General features: G+C 36.3%; 1 protein-coding gene and 1 long non-coding RNA gene across 4 annotated transcripts in view; one reads left to right on the top strand and one right to left on the bottom strand.

Annotated features, from left to right (window-relative positions):
* The window catches only part of Exoc4 (exocyst complex component 4), a 669,227-nt gene that overhangs the window by 501,536 nt on the left and 143,682 nt on the right, over window positions 1-24,009 (bottom strand). The window lies entirely within an intron of this gene.
* On the top strand, window positions 132-15,875 carry LOC125347161. The gene is made up of 3 exons (XR_007210119.1): window positions 132-1,073; window positions 2,245-2,252; window positions 15,864-15,875. It is a non-coding gene; the product is annotated as an uncharacterized LOC125347161 (long non-coding RNA).

The raw sequence follows: 24,009 nt of genomic DNA, 5'->3' as shown, positions 1-24,009 counted from the left end.
ATTACACATTAGTTGAACAACTTAAAAAACAACAGGAAAACAGATGAACACAATGGCTCATCTTTTCTGTAATCATAGCTACTTTAAAAAGGGATCAGAAGAATCATGGTGCAAGGCCAGCCTAGGCCCAGAATTCAAAGCTTGTTATAATAGCACAACCATGAGGTCTGTGAAAAAGGTACTTCATTTTAATACTCCCACATAGACTCAAATATGGTCAACGAACCAAAGAACCTTCCAAGCAACATCAATAGCATATTGGATTACCTTTCTTTTCTTCCTGTTAACTTGCAAGTTAACAAATGTTGCAAGCTATTCTGCTACATTCCATGATCCCCACTCAATACTACAGTGGAAAAAAACCTGCAGTCTAGAGGGTCTGCAAAATGACTTGATGGGGGAGCTTTGACGTCCATAATTACATAAAGAGAAATGTACCAGGAATGCCAGAGGGGGGAGCTCAGAGCAAAGGGAAAGATCACATTTAAAATGGGCAAGAAAGGGAACTGCTGAGAATCTTCCTAGTTTTTATACAGTATCTTTTTTTGTCCTTTTTCTTTGTCCACTATTTTTTGAAGGATGGGTTCCAAAACCCTTTGAAATAAACACTTCTTTTCATCTTGTCCAAGATAGTGAGAAAAAAGAAGAAAACAAGTAAAAGTGCTGCTGAGGCTAAGCAGTTTCAACAATGGCCAGATATCTGAAACCTCTCTTTTAAAGAGGTCTCAGACTTACAACCTCTCCTCACCAAAGCAGTTTTGCGTGTAAATGTGCCTACACACTTAGGACTGGCATCTAAAGATGCCCAAAGCAAAGTGAAGAAATTGGCCTAAGACAATCATTATTTCAAAGAGGTGTTTGGCCTCCTCCAGTTTCCTTATATGTTTACCTCTAAAGACAAAAATGGAATTTTAATAGGTTTTTCCCATAATTAAAGTGACCATCAATATGTAGTTACTACCCTTTTTACCACTAAGAAAATACAGCTACTTTATCCAACACTAAAGCAGCCACTTGTCATTACCTTCTCTTAATAACAACTTCCAAGGATAAGCAGATTTGCAGAGATCTCAGTCTTTTCCTGATCTAATTGCTAGCTTTGAAGTAAGCTTTCAATCCTGAGTAGATGTACTCATGTCTGGTGACACAAAACAGGAACGTAGATGCTGTGAATCAACAAAGGTCTTGATTCTACAGGGAAGCTAAAGCTCCCAAAGTATTGCACCCAAAGAAAATCTTAGTATCAGGACCCCTTTGTATTTGTTAGTTATTGCCACAATACTGAATAACAAGCCTCCCCATAAGTTGGAAGCATACAACAGTAAACATGTCTGTCTTCTTACAAGTATGCTGGGTATTTGGGAGTCAACTGTAAGTGAGGTTGGGATTGATAACAAGATACAGATCAGGTCAAGCCTTTGTGTTTTGCTGGAATTGTGGCCTAATGGTAGGGTGCTTGCCTCGTATACACGAAGCCCTGGGTTTGATTCCTCAGCACCACATATATAGAAAAAGCCGGAAGTACCACTGTGGCTCCAGTGGTAGAGTGCTAGCCTTGAGCAAAAAGAAGCCAGGGACAGTGCTCAGACACTGAGTTCAAGCCCCGAGTTCAAGCCCCAGGACTGGCAAAAAAAAAAAAAAAAAAAAAGACTCTGTGTTTTGCTACTTAGAAGCAGGTTCTTATGGTAACTGACAGATGTGCAAAAAAAATGCCTACTCCAAAGAAAGTAACACTGTCTAAGCCCACTACAATGGGGCAAGTTGGAGATGGGTGATAAGATGGGTTAAGGAATGAACAACTGTTGAACAATAATCTAGATGTAAAGAGGGTTTTGTTTGCCCGTATCTGGTATCCTGCTTTTACTATCTATAAAACAATGCATAAGTTTTTATTTATATATATATGTGTGTGTGTATGTATGCATACATGTATGTATATGTATATGTATGTATATATGCATACATATATGTGCATATGTTTATTTTAAGAGTATAATAAAATTACAAATTAAGATGACAAGTTGTAAATTTGGGGTTACATTGCATTTCAAAATATAAATGATTAAAAATTAGTGCTCTAGGTGCCTCAGAAGCAGCTGACAAATAAAGGGTAGTAAATAGCCGTTACAAAGGGATGGTGAGTAAACCCTAGTGGTTAACTGGAGATAAAAGTCTTAAAGGGACTTTTCTTCCTGGACTGATACAGAACCATGATCCTCAAATCTCAGCCTCCTAAGTAGCTAGAGTTACAAGTGTCAGCCACTGGCGCCTGGTTTGTTATGAAATTTTTTGTACATGTCTTTCAGTGAATACATATTTACAATTTCACATTCCCTAGGAACAGACTTGTTGGATCCACCTTCTGTTACACTGGATATTGTATATAGGTTTATTGGAACTAGGGAAGGAAAGGGAAACATCAAAATGGAGAAACAGAAGATAAAAGGCAAACCAATGCAACAGCAATATTTAGAAGACAATATGCTGTAAACCAACAGTTGTACGACTGGGGGGAGAGGGAGTTGGGAAGGGGAGAAGGTGGGAGAAAATGAGGGAGGAGGTAACAAGTTTCATAAGAAATGTACTCACTGCCTTACATATGAAACTGTAACCCCTCTGTACATCACATTGACAAAAAAATTAATCTTTAAAAAAAAAAAAGAATTGTTGGATCCATATGGTAGCTCTGTAGTTAGCTATTTGTTTGAAATTGACTGTACTACTTTACATTCCCATCACATTAGGCACATTATTTGAGATGTAGCTGATACAAAGTTGAAAAATAAGTGTGCCCTTTCTTTCCAGCCTTGTGGGACTTCATGTATTCTGAGATAAGTTATTGTCTGAAGCTTTGGAGGATCATATAGTGTTAGAATTGGAGGCTTTCTAATGGATTATTTTCCTACTGGGATGAAAGGTATCTGGAGTGAAGAACCTTGTCCATTTTGTTTATTACTATATCCACTCTACTTAGATCAGCACTGTAAACAATAGGTGCTTAGCTGGTGTATCTGAATGAATAAACAGACTCAAATGTCCTTGCTTTGTAATTAGAAAATAAATTATGCTCAGAGAAGCCAAGTGACTTTCCAAAGCCCACAGAGAACAAGGACTAGATTCCTGTTCTTGATTTCTTTTCCAAACCCCTATTTACTCCTTTCCTAAAGTAAGCTTGATGGTCTTTGCTGACCAAGTACTGAATTTTTCTGATAGTTTTATAGCTGTGCTTTTGAGAGTTTATTGACATTTAATGAGTGTTTTTGTTCTTGTGAAGTCATTTACATGTTTACTGCTGAGTCCAGCATTCATAAAAAGAGAGAAAGATCATTTAAATAACTGCATTTTACCTAAGGAAGATAAATTGCAGTTGCCTATCAATAAATAAACAACCTTCATAGCTGCCAAGATTGTTAAATTGTGGAAGTCAAATTGTGCCCTTCCTTGTGAGTCACTTACCTAACCAAAAAAAGTTCTGAACAAATTAGCTGAGAACGAGACGGAAGACATCATTAATGCAAGCTTGTCATTTAGTATACTTTCTTCTTTTCTAATCACCCTGTGGATGGAAGTCACCCTGACACTCTTATCTCCAATCAACTACTCAAAAGCCAGAAGTGGGGCTATGGCTCAAGTGGTAGAGCACTAACTAAGCACAAAGAAACTCAAGTGCCCAGGCCCTGAGTTCAAGCCCCACAACTAACAAAAAATCATAGCAGAGCAATATTCATAATAACCAAAAGTAGAAACAACCAAAATGTCTACCAATTAATGAACAAATAAGTAAAATGTCCAAAAAATGTAACATTATTAAGTTATAGTAAGAAATTAAGTAGCAATATATGCTGTAGGACAAACTGTGTTATTATACAATTAAAATATTGTGCTAAGTAAAAGAACCCGGTCACAAAGGCCATATGTTGTATAATCCCATTTACATAAAGTACTCTGAAAGGACAAATCCATCAAAAGGAAAATCAACTAGTGATCACCAAAAGCTGAGTAAGGGGAATGGGAATGACAGATATAGTGAGGACCCAAGGATGACAGTTCCTTCCTGGACTGATAAACACATTCTGGAGCTAGAAAGTGGTGATGGTCCTACAACTTTGTGAATATAGTAAAAACTACTAACAGTATCATTTAATATGGTAAACTTCACTGTAAGTAAATTAGTACTCTCAATTATTTTAAATTTAAAAAAAATTAAACTTACCAAAAAAAAAAACACCTTGTTCAAATGTGTACTGAAAGCTAACTTAGCTAATTTTATACTTTGTACATTAATTTACCTCATTGAATATATCAAAACACTATGATCAGACATGTTTCTTTTCTAGGTCTTTCTTTGGTATTCTGAGACTTCCCTGTTTCATTACCTTTGCCCTTAGGAAGTTAATATTCTCCCCACTTAGCATCATCACTGTTTTTCCAATCCAAAGTAGTAATTATCTAACTCCCAAACCTCAAGTCTTACCTCTTTCAGTTGATATTCTCTTGCCCCTTCAGCATTTCCAACACATAATATTTCTACAATCCCCCTCTAGTGACTCATTATAAATTAGAATTTTCATATATCATATCTGCATAATCTCTATAAAGTAACTTTTGATCACAATGAAAAAAAGGAAAGGTAAAACACAAAATTGAGAAAGCTAGGTCAGGCATGATGGCGAATGTCTATAATTCCAGCTACCTGGCAGGCAGAGATTGGAAGAATCAAAATTAGTGACCTACAAGAACAAAACAAAATTCTTACAAAAAAATTAACTAAAAAGCAAACAGAACTGCAACAGAGTACAAGGCCCTGAATTCAAAATTGAGTACTGGAGGAAAAAAAAAAAGAAGGCTAAAGATAGTCACTATTTTATCAAAAGTAACTTGAAGTCCTGGTTCAACCTAGGTCAAACAAAATATGAACAATAATCACAATATGTGTTTGTGGAATAAATATTATATAACAATAAAATATTCTAATATATAAGTGACTAAAGAAACCTGAAATGTATAAACTAATTTCAATCCCCAACTACTGAATCCATGTCACAATTTATAAATGCTAAAACAGTAATTTCAGAACATTAAGTCTGCATATAATTAGTCAAAGTTAAATAACCCTTGGGGATTTCTTACAGAGCAGTATGAGGGTCCACATAGTAAATAAAATCAAATATAGCACAAGTGATTATTGTGCCTTTTGAGATATCTTCTTGAGTATTCTTTCTAAGCCATATGTGCCAGTTGGTGACACATGCCCAAGGTTGCTGAAATAACAAAATAGCTACATCTAGATGTCAAAAGAAAGCAGGTCAAGGGTGAAGGAAATGTGAGCAATTCTTGAGAAGTCCAAGAGAGAAATCTTAGAGCTCAATTTTTTTGGCCTTGACCAGAAATTTAACTGTGGTTAAGAAACTTACACAGTACCACATAAAACAACAGGAAGGATGGCTGTTCCACACATTAGACCAAGTGAATAAAATTGGAAATTTTTAAATAAGGGCATTTTCTATGCTGAGGTTTAATAATCCATAGACATACAAATCGCTGTCAAGTGTGATCCAGCAATTTTGAAAGCTCCATTTTAACCTTCCATTAGGCTGGAGCACTTTTCCTATGATCCTATCAGTCATAAGTTGAAAAGTTAAATATCCTATTTCTCAAAATCTTGAAAGCATCACAGACTGAAAGCAAATAATTTGCAAACACAAGGTAGTTATGTCTCTCATCCTTTTCTATAGTAAGAAAAATTGATTCTCTCCTCAAAATCTACCAATTGATTTTTCTCCTCCCTTTAAATCAGAATTATTGAAAGGTAGTATGATTTCTCTTCCTGAGAATCGCAATCTGAAAGAAAGAACAAGGAACAGAAGGCCCCAAAGGTGTGCTTGTGCCTCCTAACTCCTTTCCCTGCCCCTCTAAAAAAATCCACAATAATGTCTGGCAACCAGCCTCTAGAACTTTCATCTGCAAATGGCAATCAATGGAAAGGGTAGTAAAGAGGGTTCCCAAAGGCAAGACAGTAATTTGCACAGTTCAATGGTTCAACCTTCCTATGTCACTCCTATAAGAGAGAGTAAGTAGCGGACACAAACTAATACAAGATACAAAATGTTCTGCTGTCCTTTAAGACTGAATGTTAAAAATTCTGGCTCTACCAAAACTCAAAAAAAAAAAAAAAATCACATCTCTGCTCTACTTTCTGTTTTGTGAACAAAAATAAAATTTTAAAAATCAATCACAATCACGGTGTTTGGCATTCCATAGCATAATGATCTCCAAATTATCATGTCAAAATGTCAGAGTAGCTGATGAAAATGCATGGAATGGAGCAAAATGCTGGAGACTTCGCATACAGTAGAGATGTGTCTTACCCTGCTGAGGAGGATGGGAGTGAATAAAGCCAGCCTAGAAAATTGTATACAAAGTAAAAGCAGTAACATTTCCCCCAAGTGAAAGGTTACATTGCCTTTTAAGCATCTGACATATAATCCAAGCTAATTACTCAGAAGATTGATTATCTTGAAAAATAAAAGAACTTTTCTCACTACTTCTAATACACCTCCAGGAACATAAACAAAGCAACAACTAGAGTTTCACAGCAGGAAAAAATCCAAACTTCCTTTTATCATAGGAGGAATACTCAGCAGAGATTAGAAACATCCTTGAAAAATGAATGCAATTACTCATAATTGGAAATGGCAGAAGGCCACACTACGGATCACACTGTCAATATAAACTGCTCAATTCCTGTATTGCTTTAAGAGAGGAAACCTCTGAAGCTCACCAAGAAGTTGGCATCAAAAGACATTCTTGAAAGAGATCAACAAAAAGTCAATCTGAACAGAACTATCGAGTGCTAATCTCCAATAATAACTGTATTACATAGTTATGTTCATGATGGCAACCATTTGTTGAAAGCATTAAAAAAAAACGCACATATTGAACAGTTCTTTCTTTAGCATGAATTCACAAACACATTCTTTAAATTTGCCCTTGGCATGGCAAAGACAGAAAGATGGGATAACTGTTTTCATAATATCAACAAAGTATTTATGTCAGAATAACAAAAGGAACCAACAGTTATCATTTTGCACAGGAAAATTAGCAGAAAATTATGGCATGTAAATAAACTTGCCATAAACATCTAAACAGATACTATTATTATCCCACGCTTTGTAAGAAATAGCTATTTGCATGCAATTAATTTGCTTATTTCTTGTGCCTCAGACAATGTAATATGCTTATCAGCTTGGTTTCTAAACAATAAATGTTTAACTCTTCCTTTCATATTTATAAGAAAATATTTATCTTGTTCTTTCCTTGACAGATTCAGAGCCATCTGCAGGCACAACACACAGTGCTATGACTGTGGCAATTACGGATTTAACCCCCAACCGAGGCATGATGTCAGTCACTGTGAAGTGAGCCTGGAATTAGCCAAAGTTGAATTCAGTTAACACCTCTCCTGTCTGGGCAGGCATGTTTACCAGTAATCCACTCACTGCCCAAAGCATCATTTCCAGAGACAAAACACATCTAGGGGAAGGGGTACCAACCATCTCCCATCCCAACTCCACATCTCAATCTCATCACACTTCAAAGTGTAACTTCCAAATCTTTCAATGGCTCTTTCATTGATTCCCTTCCCTCTTAAGAAAGAAAAATGATAACTTTTTTTATTATTTGTGATCATTTTCAATGCTAAACTTCACGTCAAATAAACAACAGTCGTCTGAGAATCTAAAAATATGCTTGGCATGGCTTTCTGTAAGTAATGTTAGTAGCGTAAAAGATATATGAATAAGTATGAAATATTAATTAATTTACTCAACAATTACTAAGAACATTTTATATTCAAAGACAACACTAGGAACAAAGTGCTTGCTTTTACTGACCTTCCAATCTAGAAAGAATGAAACTGAAAAATGTCTGCAAGTGTGCACAGAAATGTGCATCCAATTACCAAGTGAGCATTGTGAGTTAGGAACAAGAGTACTTGAGAGAACATGCTTGGCTAGCTCAAAGGTGCGGGGAGCCCTCAGGAGTGTGTGCTGTCAGGGTAGAATATGAAGTGACCATCAGTTGTACCGTATTATGAAGTTTCTAGAGTCAGTCTCTAGAAGATTTCTCACCAAGAAAATGATTTAGCTCATAGTTGGATCACTGCAGTAATTATATTACTTATGCTAATGAGATTTTGTAAATGAGAATTGTTTCCATCCCTCCTATTAAAAATATATGTATTTGTCATCATGTCTTTATATAATAAGAACTTTCCATATTTTCCTAAAATTGCACTTACATATTTTATTGTTAAAAAAGAATGGGATTCTCAGGCTTATTTTGTTTAATTGCTCCATAAACCCCTAAGAGATTTTCTTCCAATGCCCATTTCAATCAGCTCTTGTAAAGTTGAATGTCATTCTGAAGTGGGTCATTTTGAAGAGCTGTATGAGCTAGTAAAACATGTAACCTACATAACCTCCATGTTATGAAAATGTGGTTCTAAAATCAGCCCTGTGCACTTTAACAGTACTTTTCAGAGGTTTGCATCTAATTGAAGCATCCATTGTATTATATAAGGCAAGCTATAGGACAGATCTCATATGGAAATACCTTTTTTATTACATAATGCAAGGTATATAAAAAACTACCCTTCCTATACATGATTCAAGTTATAGGATATGCAGACTCTAATCCTAAACACAAATACTGATATGTTCAAACCACACATAAGTGACTTGCTAAGATGACTTGCTAAGCAAGTTTAATGAAACAACAACAAAGTCCACAGATAGGCTTCTATTTTGTTTTAAGTTTTCCTACATCACTGTAATTCTCTGCACCTACTCAATAAAGCCCTCTGTAGTCATACTGCCTGACCTACTTAGAATGCTCAGAAGCACAGGTAAAAGTCCTGACCTTAGCATTAGTGAGAGACAGACTGGAGGGGAGGGGAGGGGAGGAGATAGGAGGGGAGAGAAAGGGAGGAGAAAAAATGAATGACCTTAGGGAAGGACACTAAGTATAAGATTAAAATTACTTCAAATAAGTTGCATATCAAATTTATCTCTAGTAAGTTTATTTTTTTAAGGTCGTGGGGCTTGACATACGTATTTATTTCTTCTACCCAATGTTATATGTAGTCATTTCCATGGCCTTTTCCCTCAATAAGTTAAAAATAGCTATGGGTACTAATATCATGTTCCTTCATCTCAGCACCTCTGAAGTATGCTAAAAAAGAAAAAAATACCCAATGTTTGTTCAATAAATGAAGGAATATAATTGGCCTTTAAAAACAAATTAGTAGCCATTAGGGAGGAAAATGAATGAGTACTTAGAGGATTAAAAACACTTTAAGTACCATACTCACTGGCTCTCTAGTTGAAAGTAACAAAAAACAACTAAAAATAGATTAAACAAAAAAAAGGCAATTTAATACAGGTTTGGAGTTATATATTATATACTCAAAGGTACAAATGCAGCCAGAACAAGAACACCGAATGGAAAGGAGACAAACCCCTGAGAGCAAGTCTCCTCCCTCTCCATGATTTTCCTTTACTTTGCAGACCTGAGTCCTCTCACTAACTCTGCAACAAGATTTGTGCTGTTCATTTGATACAGATGACACAGATATAGACATAGATACAGATACAGATACAAGATACAGATATAGAAATATAAACAGACTCCTTACATTAGATCTGCAGGGACTTAACTGTCATCATTTGATACCAAATTCAACTCCCCAACAAGGCAACTAACTCTTCTCTGATAGCCTGTGGTTAGAAAGACACATCAAAGTACAATCATGACTTTTAATATCCAATTATATGTGCATTGTAAAGTAGGCATACTATCATAAAAGGAGTCCACTACAACATTACATGATATTTAACACTTTATAATGAACTAACTTCTTCACTCACTCAATCCAAAGAACCATCCTGTTAACAAAAGAGGAACCAAACTGATAGCCCTGTGGCACACATCCATAAATCTCAGGATTCAGAAAAGTGATACAAGGAACACCAGAGTTGGAAGCCAGCTGGGACATAAAAAATTTGTGCAAGGTCTTATCTCAACCAATAAACAGTGGGCACATGCCCATCATCCTAGATATTGGGAAGACTAAATATAAATAGAAGGGTCATGATTCAGGCAACTGGGTGAAAAGTTAAGACTCTATAATAACAAAAACAAAAAGAGCTGGGAGTGTAGCTCAAGTGGTAGAACACCTTTCTGGCAAACACAAAAAACCTTGTGTTCAAACCCACACACTGACCCTCCAAAAAAAAATTTATATATAAGCTAACTCTTCCTAAAGATAGTTTGGTGAATTCGATGAGGTTGATCTGCTATTAGGGCATGGGGGTGGGGGGGGGGACAAATCTGCTACTTTCTACCAACCTCCAACACTAAAATAGAATAGTGAAAGAGAATAACTTTTTTAAGAAGTCAGAAGAACCCATACTCTTAGAGAGAGATGACCAACAGTATAACCAAAGCAACACACACTATACTTATTAAGGGGAGCAATGCTGTGAATGAGCTCTTATACCACAAAGCATTGCGTTATTCATAAAAAAAAAAAAAAATCTACCTGATCAATCCAAGCCAAAATACTTGCTCCCTCTAAAACCTTTGGCATATATCCAGTATCTATAATACTTTTAAGATGCATTCTTCTGGGGGGCTAGGAATATGGCCTCGTGGTAGAGTGTTTGCATTGTACACATGAAGCCCTGGGTTCAATTCCTCAGCACCACATACACAGAAAAAGCCAGAAGTGGCACTGTGGCTCAAGTGGTAGAGGGCTAGCCTTGAGTAAAAAGAAGCCAGGGATAGTGCTCAGGCCCTGAGTTCAAGCCCCAGGACTGGCAAAAAAAAAAAAAAAAAAACAACAACCAAAAAAAAAAGCAGTGAAAGCCTAGATTCCCTTTTAGATCTATTCTAGATTTGCTTTATCTCTCAAATCTGCTTCACAGTGAAACAATTGCATTAGGTGGTTTATTCCTTTACTGTTGGTTCTCCAAACTAACGACTAAATTCTTTCAATAATAAACACATACCTAAAGAATAGGAGGATTTTATACTTACTTGTTCAGTGCATCTGAAAATAAACCCTCCATATAATGAGCCTTCTTTTGTTTACTTCCTTGACATTTTCCCAACCCTGTTAACCACCAAACTTCATCTCATGCTGTTGACTGTTGGTGAGAACCCAAAGTTCTCATCAGATGACTCAGCAGCTGCTCCCTCAAGCTGAAACCACCTTGCTGTCTTCTGAAAACCATTTCTTTACTTTCACTTTCTTTGATTCTGCTTACAAAACTACTTGAAATATCACTGTCATTCAGCATACGTGCCTGTTTTTGTCCACTATACAGCATGCACTGAACCCACTTACAAGAAACACGCTGAACCATTATGACTTCTAAACGTAATCAAATGTGGCTTTTGTCATGTCCATTTGCTTTTTCATTTATAAAATCTAAAAGTTTATGGGGGATAAAGTCTTTGACTGATAGTATATTATACATCTTATTTTAATATAAAATAATTCACCAATTATTCTGCTATCCCTAATGAATGTTTGCCACAATTACAGTTCTTAATATTCACAATAATCTTAAAGGCAGTCATAGGAAGTGACACCAAGTAGGATAAAGGAAAAGGTTAAATGGTGGGAATGACAGTTGAAGACCCTCAGGAGATGACTAGATATTTTAACTAGATATTTTAACTAGATATTTTGTTAAAGCCCCTTGAAGACTGCTCACTACTCCTACACCAAGACATTCAACGCAGTAACCCTTTTTTCTTCTCGGGCACTTCACCAATACATATGAATTTTAGACATTTTTCCTAGTAGTTTCTGACATATTATTTGTTAGAAAGGCTATATGTTTAATTCAGTAGTGTCTCAGCAGTGCAGTGTGAAAATTATTCTGAGACTGATTATTCACAACCATAGCAAGCAAAAAGAGCTAACAGATCAACATTATAAACCAAGCTATCTTTATGTTCCTTTCTCAGTGAGTTAAAGTAGGAGAAACTACAGCAATCAATACTGAACTTCTGGGCACTAATGTACACACACACACACACACACACACACACACGTACAAACACAAAGTGTTGAGGTTATAAACCTACAAGCTTATATCCTATAGAAAGTATGTTATGCACTAAGCCAAAAAAGAAACTAATATAGTTATTTTTTGTACAGTTCATGACATGTCTGATGGCATTCTCTTCGTGAGAAATGTGAAGGTGATAAAATTGTTCTAAGAGGAGATGAAGGGGGATTAAAACAACAAAGAGTTTGGGGGAAATTATGTTATAGAGCAAGTCAAAAAATATTTAGGCTTGGAATATCGTCTAGTGGTACAGTGCTTGCCTCGAATACATGAAGCCCTGGGTTCGATTCCTCAGCCCGACATATGCTGGAAAAAAAAAAAAAAAGCTAGAAGTAGCACCATGACTCAAGTTATACATTGCCAGCCTTGAGCAAAAAGAATCCAGGGACAGAGCTCAGGCCCCGAGTTCAAGTCCCAGGACTGGCCAAAAAAAAACCCACAACATTTCGTTGGTCATAATATGACTTTTATTCAAAACCAAAAATCTATTAAATCATGGGGGGAGGGGACAGGAAGTACTTAAAACTGTTTCAACACAGGCAATTATAGTGATTCACTCTGAGTGAAACTTTAAAGGAGGGTAAAAACCCACTGATTAGTAGACTGGTTGAAGATCATAGCCAATAATAGGAGATATTACTGAAAAGACCTTTCCTTGATACCATGAAAATAGAAGCAGGAAAAAAAGGTGGCAAACTATTCCCTACCCGTCTTCCATCCTTGGCTGTTTTCTGGCTAAAATGCTGTCTAATCTAGCCTGGATTCTGTTACTAAATTTATTTTGCTCCTAACTACAAATAAAATCTTCTTACCTCATCAATGTTCTGATTTAAAACCTTGTAAGACTGTGAGTGCTAAAAGGTTTCTTAACTGACATGCAGTCAGACCTTCCATCTTCACATCTTAGACTCTCCTTGAATCCTTCTACAAATAGGAAACTGCATCTCTCCAAAGAGGATATTCCAAGTGGTAACTAGCTCTAATTATTGGTGAGTTCTTTATATTAGTCAGGAATATATCTATCAGATATTTAGCCTGAATTCTGTCTTCTGATGAAAACGGAATTGAAGGAACTGCTTCTCCATATGGAAACTGTTCAAAACACTTAAAGGAAATCACTGTATTTTTATGAAATCTTTCCTTTGTAGCACTGTGTGGTCTTCTTTACTCCCAGTTTCCAATGTATAAAAATCACATAATTGATAGGCACCATCACTTATCCCATCTAAATGTTGCTAGACAGTGCATTTAGTTACGTCTTTGATTTCTGCATTTATCCACCACATTTCCAAATGTTCTTTAATGCCTGCAGTGCTGCAAATGCTCCCTCTATCAACCGTAGGACTGCCCCCAACTCACAGTTCAAGGGCCCTAAGCATGGATTCTTCAGTTCCTTCTCCATTCCAACACTGTATTCTCCCTTCCTTCAGGGAAGAGTCCTTCCATCTTCCACTGCTTTATGAGCCTATTGGAATTGGTTACAATTAAGTCTTCCCAACTGCTTGGAAAGGGCAGAAATGAGAAGGAATACTCATATGTATTTATGATGACTTAGGTATTGTTAGGAACCACTGTTGCCTTTACTCTCCATATTTTTCATGGCTTCCCAACACACAGAGTTCCCATATGTTGAATGAAGTGCCTTTTTAAATTAAGTAGATTACTGGTGCCTGTTCTTTATGCAAAGTGGTAGTAGTGATACAAGATGAATAAATAATCCACTATATCTTTACCCAAAAGAGAACTAGTCACATATGCAAATTGATGACATAAACAAAGAAGGAAAAAAAGGAAGGTATGGATTTTAAAAAATGGTTACTCTAAGTTCCTAAATCAGAACTAAGTTCCTAGCCCATTCTAAGATTCCAAATTGTTCACATATGCTACAGATGATTGCCAACTACTACAAGCTAGAGGTCCAAAACAAGTTTTAATAAACTTGTCATCTTTCATTTCAAGTTACTGCTCTATTTCTTTCCCTCAATTCACTTATACCTTACTGAGGTTTTTTTACACTGAGTCTCTATTTTTCTCAAAAACCATGTATTTGCTGCATAACTTCTACAAGTTGTACTTGAATCTAGCTTCCAAAATGAAAATATAGGAAGCCATTATTGCACTAATTATCAAGTATGAAGGTTTGTTATTTATATTCCAAAAGACCACACCCCCTTCCACTAGAACATTTGAGATTAATACTAGCCCTTATTTGTTCTCTGTATTAATAAATTATTCTTCAACTTAAACTTTTTAACCAAACTTTCTTATACATCCTATTTCTCCAAAATGAAAGCATGTACCAAAGCATTTCTGGGACTTCTGCTACGTTATGATTCTTTCTCCAACGTATTTTCTCTTCTCTTTGCATCAACTATCACTTTTGGATAACTGGTGGCGCGCGTGTGCGCGCGCGTGTGTGTGTGTGTGTGTGTGTGTGTGTGTGTGTGTGATTACAAATCATGTGTGACAGCTATGTATCTAGCATTATGATTATAAAAAAGGGTAAAGTTTTATATTATCTGCATCATACCTTTTTTGAAGAAATAGCATGACACAAGTATAGTCAAATTCCCATTTTCTTATTTTATCCTATTATTTATTCTTTGACTACACATGTATCTACTCAAAAACAACAAATACCGATGTTTTATATACTTTAGAAATGTTCATAGTCGGGAAAGCATGTGAAAAAGATGATCATCATCACTGGCTATCAAGGAACAGCAAATCTAAACCACAATGAGATATTGTATATATATATATATATGTATATATATATATACACACACACATATATATGAAGGTTGTAATCAAAACACTGAGCAGTAACAAGGATATGGAGCAATTGGAACTCTCCTATGCTGCTGGTGGAAAAGTTAAAGCAGGCAGCCATTCTATAAAAGAGTTCGGCCAATTTTAACATCAATTGCCAGTAATCCAGTAATTGTATTCCTTAGGCATATATCCAAGAGAAATGAAAATTTAGAACTCAGTATGTTGGTACATGTTTATAATCTCAGCCACTTGGGGATGGGATGTGGGGGGATCACAGTTGAAGGCAAGCTCAGGAAAAAAAAAGTGAGATTCTACCTAAAAAGTAAATGGACTGGGTAAGAGTAGTAAAAGGGGTGACATTGGTCAAAATGCATTGTACTTATAGACTGATGTGTAGAATTGAACTCCTTTGAACAACTAAAAGATTTTTAAAGAACAGGCATAGTGGGCAAAGCTTATAGTTTCTGATATGGAAGGAGAAAGGAGGAAGACTGTGGTTCAAGGGCAGAACCGAACAAAGTACACAATCCCATCTCTTAAAAAAAGCTAAAAGGAAAAGGACTATGTATATGTGGCTCAAGCAAGGTCCTGATTTTCAGCCCTCAGGACAATTAAGCAAATAAAAGCAAAAGAGAAATGAAAACTTATATTCACCCAAAAACATAATGTTCATAGCAGCATTATTTATAATAATTTTAAAAACCGAACAGTGAAAAAAACTCAAATACTCAACAAATGAGTGGATAAATAAAATGCAAAGAAAAATTATCTTGCAATTAGAATAAAGTATGGATACATTCTAAAATATGGATTCACGTTGAAATTTTAACCTATCTAAAAAAAAGGCAGCCACAAAAGACTGTGGCATATCATTTCATTTATATGAATGTCTACCACAAGACAAATATACATAAAAAGCTGGAAAGTGGCTGCTTATGGCTACGACAGATAGGAATCTTAAAGGCAAGTTATATGCCTAAGCAGAGTAGAATTTCTTTGTGGGGTAATGAAATATCCTATAACTGGCTAGGTAACAGATACAATTCCGTACATATACAAAAAGCCATTAAAATGTGCAGTTTGAATGTGTAAGCTATATAGCATAAGAATATCTCAATAAAACTTTACTTACAGGGGCTGGGGATATAGCCTAGTGGCAAGAGTGCCTGCCTCGGATACACGAGGCCCTAGGTTCGATTCCCCAGCACCACATATGCAGAAAACGGCCAGAAGCGGCGCTGTGGCTCAAGTGGCAGAGTGCTAGCCTTGAGCGGGAAGAAGCCAGGGACAGTAGTGCTCAGGCCCTGAGTCCAAGGCCCAGGACTGGCCAAAAAAAAAAAAAAACTTTACTTACAAAGTATGTATAATTTTATATTACATGCATAATTATAAATACATTACCATACTTTTACAATTTATATTATATATTCACTTAGAATTGTTTCTGAGGCTCCTTCATGTAAATATATACACATCAACTAGTTAATTTTAACTGTTCCAGTGTATTTTTTTTTAAATTACACTGCACTAATCAACTCCTCTACTTGAAGTAGGGCTACAATGGATATTCTTACAAATGTCTCTTTGTTTTATATATTTATATATTTGACCATTTCCAAAACTAACTCATAAAAGCTGAATGTCTGATTTGCAGAATATACACATCTTCAACTTTACCAGGTACTTCCAGACTGCTTGCTAAAAAGATTGTAGTAATTTATTCCCATCAGTAATATACAAGAGTTCCTGGTTTCTTCTTATCCTTGCCAACACTTGGTGTTATCAAGCTGATTAGATGGTACTAATCAATAGGTGTAAAATGGGATCCCACCAGGGTTTGTAAATTCTCATTTCCCCAATAGAGGTTGAACATCTTTCATAATTGGCTCCTCAATCTTCTTCCTATATGAACTGCCTTGTCATCTTTTACATGTTTTACATGTTTTCTATGGAGTCCTTTGTCTTTTTCTCTTTAATTTGTATGACATCCTTCAAATTTAGAGACTTACATTTGGTCGCTTATAAGAGGTGTAAATACGTATTCCTAGCCTATGGTCTTCTTTTTCATTTTGTTTTTAATGTCTTTTGTTAATTACTCCTTTCATCTTTCATGGTCTTGGGCAATGTGCTCGCTGCAGTTTCCACAATCTCTGAATGGACTGGCAGCTAAAATTCTGGGGCCTAATCATTCCAATTTGACCACAATTTCAACACCTCCTATGTCAGATCCTTCAAAGGCCTTCAACTAAAGCCAAACCCATGAAGCAAGACCCATAAAATCCCATGGAAAAACTGAAGTTTACAAAAATTAGGTCATTAAGTCATTAACACACTCTCCTAGAGTAAAAACAGCAAAAGTGAAAGTCAACCTTAAATCTGACACCGAAGTCAGCAATTCCTATAACATCACTAGTGAAATGTCAAGGTGATTGCATGGAAGGAGATCCAAGCAAGAGAACAAAAGAAAGACTGTCTACAACAATGGTTTCCTAAGAACCATCTTACCATTTACATGGGTCTCAAAAAAATCACTAACAAAGGGAATGAAAAATGCTCCCTCCCTCCTTACTCCTTTGAATGTAAGCACTAAGCATCATGATGAGGAATTTGGTTTTGAAATGATCAAATTTACCAGTTGTAACATAATCTTCATTAGAGCTCAAAAATCAGAAGGAAAAGAGCTATGGAAAAGGAATATCATTGAACTCAACAGAAGGAAGCATTCAGAAATGGATCTTCAGTAGATGAAGTTCTCCCCTTTGAAGTGTTGTTGAATCACAAAGCAAGGAAATCTAAACTGTAGAAACTACAATCGCTCACACAAATGTTCTGCAAACTGGCTATGATTAAAACGCCAATTACCCTTCTCCTAGGAGCACCAGCATTAACCACAGTGTATTGGTCACATTTCAACCCAGAATAATATTATTATTAAAACATGAGCAACAGCAATGCCTTCAGGATTTCTAATAAAAAATCAAAGAGCAGAACATGGTGTTATACACCTGTAATCCCAACTACTCAGGAGATAGAGGAAAGGGGAACATGCCAGTCACAAACTTTTGTATCTCAAAAACTAAAAGGTTAAAAAGAAAGAAAGAAGATGAAGAAAAAAAAAAAAACTAAAAGGTTAGGGGCATGTCTCGAGTGGTAGATCAACTGCCTTGCAAGTACAAGACCCTGGGATCAATCCCGTGCACACAGGGGTGGGAGAGAAAGGGGGAGACAGAGAAACAGAGGGAAAGGGTAAATTATATTATTAGACATTTGTAGCCAAAAACTCAAGAAAAAAAATTGCATTGTTGATTTGGTCCATAATATTTATTTATTTATTGCCAGTCATGGAGCTTAAAGTAAGGGCCTGGGTGCTGTCCCTGAGGTCTTTTGCTCAAAGCTAGCCACTTCTGGTTTTCTGGTGGTTAACCACACCTGGCCACAATGTTGTGGGGGGGGGTGGGGGGGGTGGTGTGTGTGTGTGTGTGTGTGTGTGTGTGTGTGTGTGTGTGTGTGTGTGTGTGTTTGTTTTCTTCAGCGCTAAGGCCCAAACTCAGGGCCTTGTATTTGCCAGGAAAGTCTCTTCTCTTCCACTGAGCTAAATCCCCAACCCCCAGCCACATTTTTTTAAGGCAAAAGAAAAGCCAGCTGGTAAGCACATATATACAAGACTTTCCATATAAACAACACTGCATGAGTTTCATACAAACTGGCATGTTCCACTTGACATTGTGACACAGCTTTCCCCAACACCAGGACACTTTGTGCCCTTGAAGATAAGTCTCTCATAATATGATCATAATTTGTAACCAGAGATACCTTCACTACAGTATTTTGACAGTGAGATTTTTGTTGAAACAACTTTCTTGGGAATGTCAATATGGGGTTTAAACAGACTGTAAAGATCAAGAAGGTATTCTACTTTTGCTGATGCTGAATTCTGATATTAAATCTACAAATACACAGTCTGTGATAAGACTTAGAATTCTGCAAGAGAATGTTCCAAATGTACTGGCAGAGGTCAGGAGATACACAGGAAATGGGAAGTGTCCTTGTAATGCACGAATGGCTAACAACAATTCTATTTAATGATAAGAATTCCCCAACTTGTTTCTAAAGACATTATAAATCATTAGAAAATATACTATAATAGACAGAGTAATTTCAGAGAGGATCTATGACTTAAGATGGTACCAAGATTGATTGAGATTGGGTCTTGCATTATGCCCAGATGGATCTCAATCCAACTATCTCACATTACAGCCCACAGCGAAGAGGACAAGCTCCCCCACCAGGCCCAACTTCTTCCATTAAGATGGAATCTCATTTTTAAAAACAAATTCCTTTTCTAGATCTGACCCCTATGATCTGGCCTACACCTACCATCCTCCTAATGTCAGCTTTCTGCGTAGCAGAAATGACAAGTGTACACTACCATATCCAAGTACTGGTTGAGAAGGAATCCTAGGAACTTTGTACCCTGGCTGGCCTTGAATTGCTATCCTCCCAATCTCAGCCTCCTAAGTAGCTAGAATTACAGATGTAAGCCAACAATATCTAGCTTAACTAATAAGATTCCTTCCTTTGTGTGCAATACTGACTTTATAAATGTAAGATCATAAATGTAGCCAACTGTGTATTTTACAGAAGTAGATGAGCTTACAATACTCAAACATTCTTTCACTAAATTCCTTTCCACAGGAAAGATAAGTATCTTTGGGATGGTGGATCAAGAATTTGGACTTATCCAAGTACTCTAGTAGCTCACACCTGGTAATACTAGCTACTCGGGAGACTGGCATTTGGGAGATTACAGTTCAAAACCAGCCTGAGCAGAAAAGTCTCTGAGACTCCATGTCCAATTAGCCAGCAAAATAAATGCCTGATTGGAGGTATTACTCAAATAGTGGAGTCCCAGCTTTGAGTAAGAATGCTCACTACCCTGAGTCCAAGCCACGGTATTCACACACACACACACACACACACACACACACACACACACACACAATTCTGACCAAAGTTAATTAAAACATACATATCTGGCTTCTGTAACTTTAGCCTTTGAAGATCATAGTTCCATCCAATGTAGTGTCTCTCTTAAACTCTAAGAAAATAAGGTCAGAGAAGTTGGCCTAGCATATTTCAAATAATCTATATTGAATGATTGTAAAAATATATAAATAATAAACTTACTTACTATATGGGGGAAGAATCATCCAAATAAATACAAAATAAGATATCTATGTGTATGCACTGGGAATATATGCATATAGCCATAGGCAGAGAGAGAAAATAACATACCCACAGATACACTTCCTCAAATTTAAACTTAATTTGATAACCTTATGTACAACTTTTATAAAGCTATTTCCTCTAATAATGTTTTTCCCCCTCCCTCCTTGAGAAATATCCTTTGAGATATAAGTCGTGGATAAGAAGACCGTGAGCTACCTTGAAACCACATTAATGTGCTACTGGCACATTACTGTGATTCCTGCAGCTAGCCATGTGGTGCTCACAGACATAAAACCATTTCACAAGTACACTTGCTATGGATGGGCTCAGCAGGTTGGTCTGTCTGAAGATAGGGAAGAAATAAAATGCACTAAGCAGGCATGCCCACGTGAACTATGGTTTCATTTTTTCCCTGCCCGCCCCACCCCCACAAAAAGAACACCTATAAATCTATATTTTCAGTCTCTTTTTATTTATAAAATAAGCCTAATAATTCTGAATAGTGTCTTAAGAAAATCATAGAAATAGGCTAATTAACAATAAAGAATCTGGAAAATGAAAAATTATTTTAAAATGTTAATGGACAACAGGCCTCCCTAAAGTAAGGTCTTATAATTTTCAATTCTTCAATCCAATTCCCCTTCCCAGCTCTACAAGGCTAACTAGCTTAGAGCTATGAAGAAGAAAATATTTCCAACATTTACTGAGCTGGTCAATAGGAACATTCTTCAGAGTACCAGATCCCTAGGGTAATTAAAATATATAGAAATGAAAGAAAAAAAAAATAATTGAATGACTTCAGCCTGGCAAATGTGTGAATAGGGCCAGTTGTTAATATGTTCTACAATAGGAAGAGCTGAGGCAGGGTCAGGAGGATAGCAGAAAGTCATACTCACTACTCAGAGTTAGTAATCCAAAGGTTACAATGAAAACAGTCAAGCAAATAAAAGCAGATCAACACCTCTGGCAATTTCTGGAAGGGTTTTGAAGAACAACCAAGAAATTCAGCTAAAGGCTGAATTTGGAGAGGAATGAAGTGAAAATAATCACTGCATTTACTGGAGAGTGTAGAGCAGACTATATCCTGGAATCCTTTTCTCACTGTGTAGTAGGAATCTCTGTAAGAGGAATAAATTCAAGTGAAAGATGAAATTTAAGGCAGCTAAAATTTTTGTGGTTTTAGCAGACTATAAACATGGTAGCTGTCCTGTAGGAAAACAAAGCCTCAATAATATGGTGATAAAACTTGATTATTTTGTTATTGTACTTTAGCTAAACGTTTATAAATTTGCTAGTTAAATGCACAATCCCTTAGGAACAATAAAGGTACAGCCTATAAGCAAGAACAGTGATTCATCTCTCTACTAACCAACTGGGAGTCTTATCTGATTTTGATTACAGTTCTTTTGTTTTTTAGTGCAGTCACTCCAGACAAACAAATTTTTTATATAAGATGGTCTTAACACAGGATAGAGCTGTTGTGGTTTTAGAACGGGCTTTTGGTCTTATAAAGTGATATATTTTAAGACATACAAAGATAAATGAAAAGAAACACTTATCATTTAACCTTCTTCTACAGGCTTACCATGCCCAGAATTCATGGCAACTTTCACTATAATCTAAAAATATATGCAATTTACACATGGTTGATTGAAGAGAATTTGAGAAGTAGAGTAACATTTAAATAGAGTATATAAACTTTGATGTCAGACTACTTTGGGTTCAAATCCAAGCTCTGTCATTTAATAGACTAGTAGTAAAAAAGAGACAGAGCCTGACTGCTATTTCCTCATAGCTTAATTAAACATCACATATTTTCAAATGTCTAATGACCCCATAAGCTACAGTGACTTTAACCCAGTCATAAACCTGATTATTTAAATAATTTTATATTATTAAAAGGAAAAAAAACTACTGACACTTGTTCAAACATTAACAGATTTTATTCAAGATTACTGCACTATGGGAGAGAGACTAGGCTCAAATCCATTCAGAACAAATACAGCTGAGGACTGACAGGCAATGAGTAAGGGAACAGTATTAATTACTAAGAGGAGACACATTAAGGGTCAGGAGATTCTTGCTACACTAACCAAATGAGACTCTTGTTTAATGGCAAGACAAGAACTTACATATTAAGATGGAGGGTGAGGAATCTGATATGAGGCTATTTTCTAAAAACTGCCATGGAAGGTCAAGGCTCAGTGGGGTCTAGCTGAAATTTGATCAAGGAGATTGGTCTGTGTCAAACCAAAGAGGGGGGAAAAATGAGCTAAATGTGGGCCAGAGGACGCTCCCTAATTAAGAGAATGAAGGTATTGCACACTCTGCAATCCATGGAGGCAGCAATGGACAATTTCTTTCTCTGTCAAAAGACGGAGGTGTTCAAATATAACTTTACATTGATATTGCATTACATTTATCAAACCAGGTATTTTTATCAACTGATACTGTCAATATAAATGATTATCAGCCTAAACTAAGATCTTTAAAATCATGTACCTCTTACTCATAATCCCCATACCTAATACAGCATCTGATTCATAACAGACACTCAAATATTTCCTCATGACACAGATGGAAGAGTGAATGTGGCTAGTGCTAAATGATAATCCGAAATTACCTTAGGGTAATATTTGGTGCAGTTGCTCCAAAAGGCAGGCAAAAAAAAAAAAAAAAAACACACACACACATCTGAAAAATGAAAAAACTATAATGCCATTATTTATAAATAATATTTGCATTATTTTATTATAATTTGAAAAGAGTAACCACAAAAAGAGAAGTTCATTTTTAACAATTCACATAATCTATCTCAACTCAAATATTTATTATTGGTATTATGATTACTCTTCCAGATCTTTTCCCCCTCCTTCATATTTAATATGGCTCATTGCCTACATACTAACGCAAAATTACAAAATTCATTTTATTGACATTTCCTGTTCCTACATCATTAAAATGACTACTGAATCGATGTCTTATGATTTTTTTTTCAATGCTGGGGAATGAACCCAGGGTTGCAAGCATTCTGCAACTTTGCCCAATGTGTGATTTTAATATAAACTTCCCATGGCCTCAGAAACATTGCAAACTTGAGCAAAGTAAAGTACCTAAAGTTTAACTTTATTATCTATCTAGTCTCTTACCTAGTCAATATTGCACTGTGAATTAAGATTACAGATCTACAGGATTCAGTCAAGGGCCCAAGAAGCCAAGAACAGGAAAGTACACATAAGATTTTAGAGAAGTCCACAACAAAGACACCAAATGCTCCGAGTGCTCAGGAACTGCCTTCCGGAAAGCTTGACATCAAAGCTGAGAAGTAGAAGAAAAAGGAGACGCCCGGGGAAGGAAGGTAGGCAAAATATGCTAGGTAGAAGAGTCAGAATAGGCAAAATCTGGGAAGAAAAAGAGAAATGCCTCAAACGAATGAAAATGAGTTGTATAGTTCTCGAGGCCAGGCTGGAAGAAGGCCTTGAAGCTCCATGGAAGGAGTCTGAACCAAACCCGAAGATGTTTGATGTTAAGTAGAGATTTGTCATTCACAAAGATGAGCCCGGTTGTAAAGAATAAATGGAGATGGGAATAAATGGTCAGATCAGTGAGCAGGAAATTACAGTGCCCTGTAAAAAGAAAAGGGTCCCTGAAACTAGAGCCACTGTCGTGAAAAAAGAGAAATAAGCAGTTATCACAGATGCACAAAGTTGAAATGTTAAGATTTCTGTGGTAGATGTGGGACATTTTTAACATAGGACATTCAGCATAGCAACATTCAAAAGTTAACTTAAGCTTGAGAATGCAGCTAGTTTAGCACTCATCTAGAAGTAAAGCAAACAGGCAAAACTAGATAAATAATGGTGGC

This window comes from Perognathus longimembris, chromosome 2 (assembly GCF_023159225.1).
Source record: "Perognathus longimembris pacificus isolate PPM17 chromosome 2, ASM2315922v1, whole genome shotgun sequence".
NCBI lineage: Eukaryota > Metazoa > Chordata > Mammalia > Rodentia > Heteromyidae > Perognathus > Perognathus longimembris.
The sequence above is the reverse complement of the archived record's forward strand: the minus strand, read 5'-3'. Positions and strand labels throughout refer to the sequence as shown.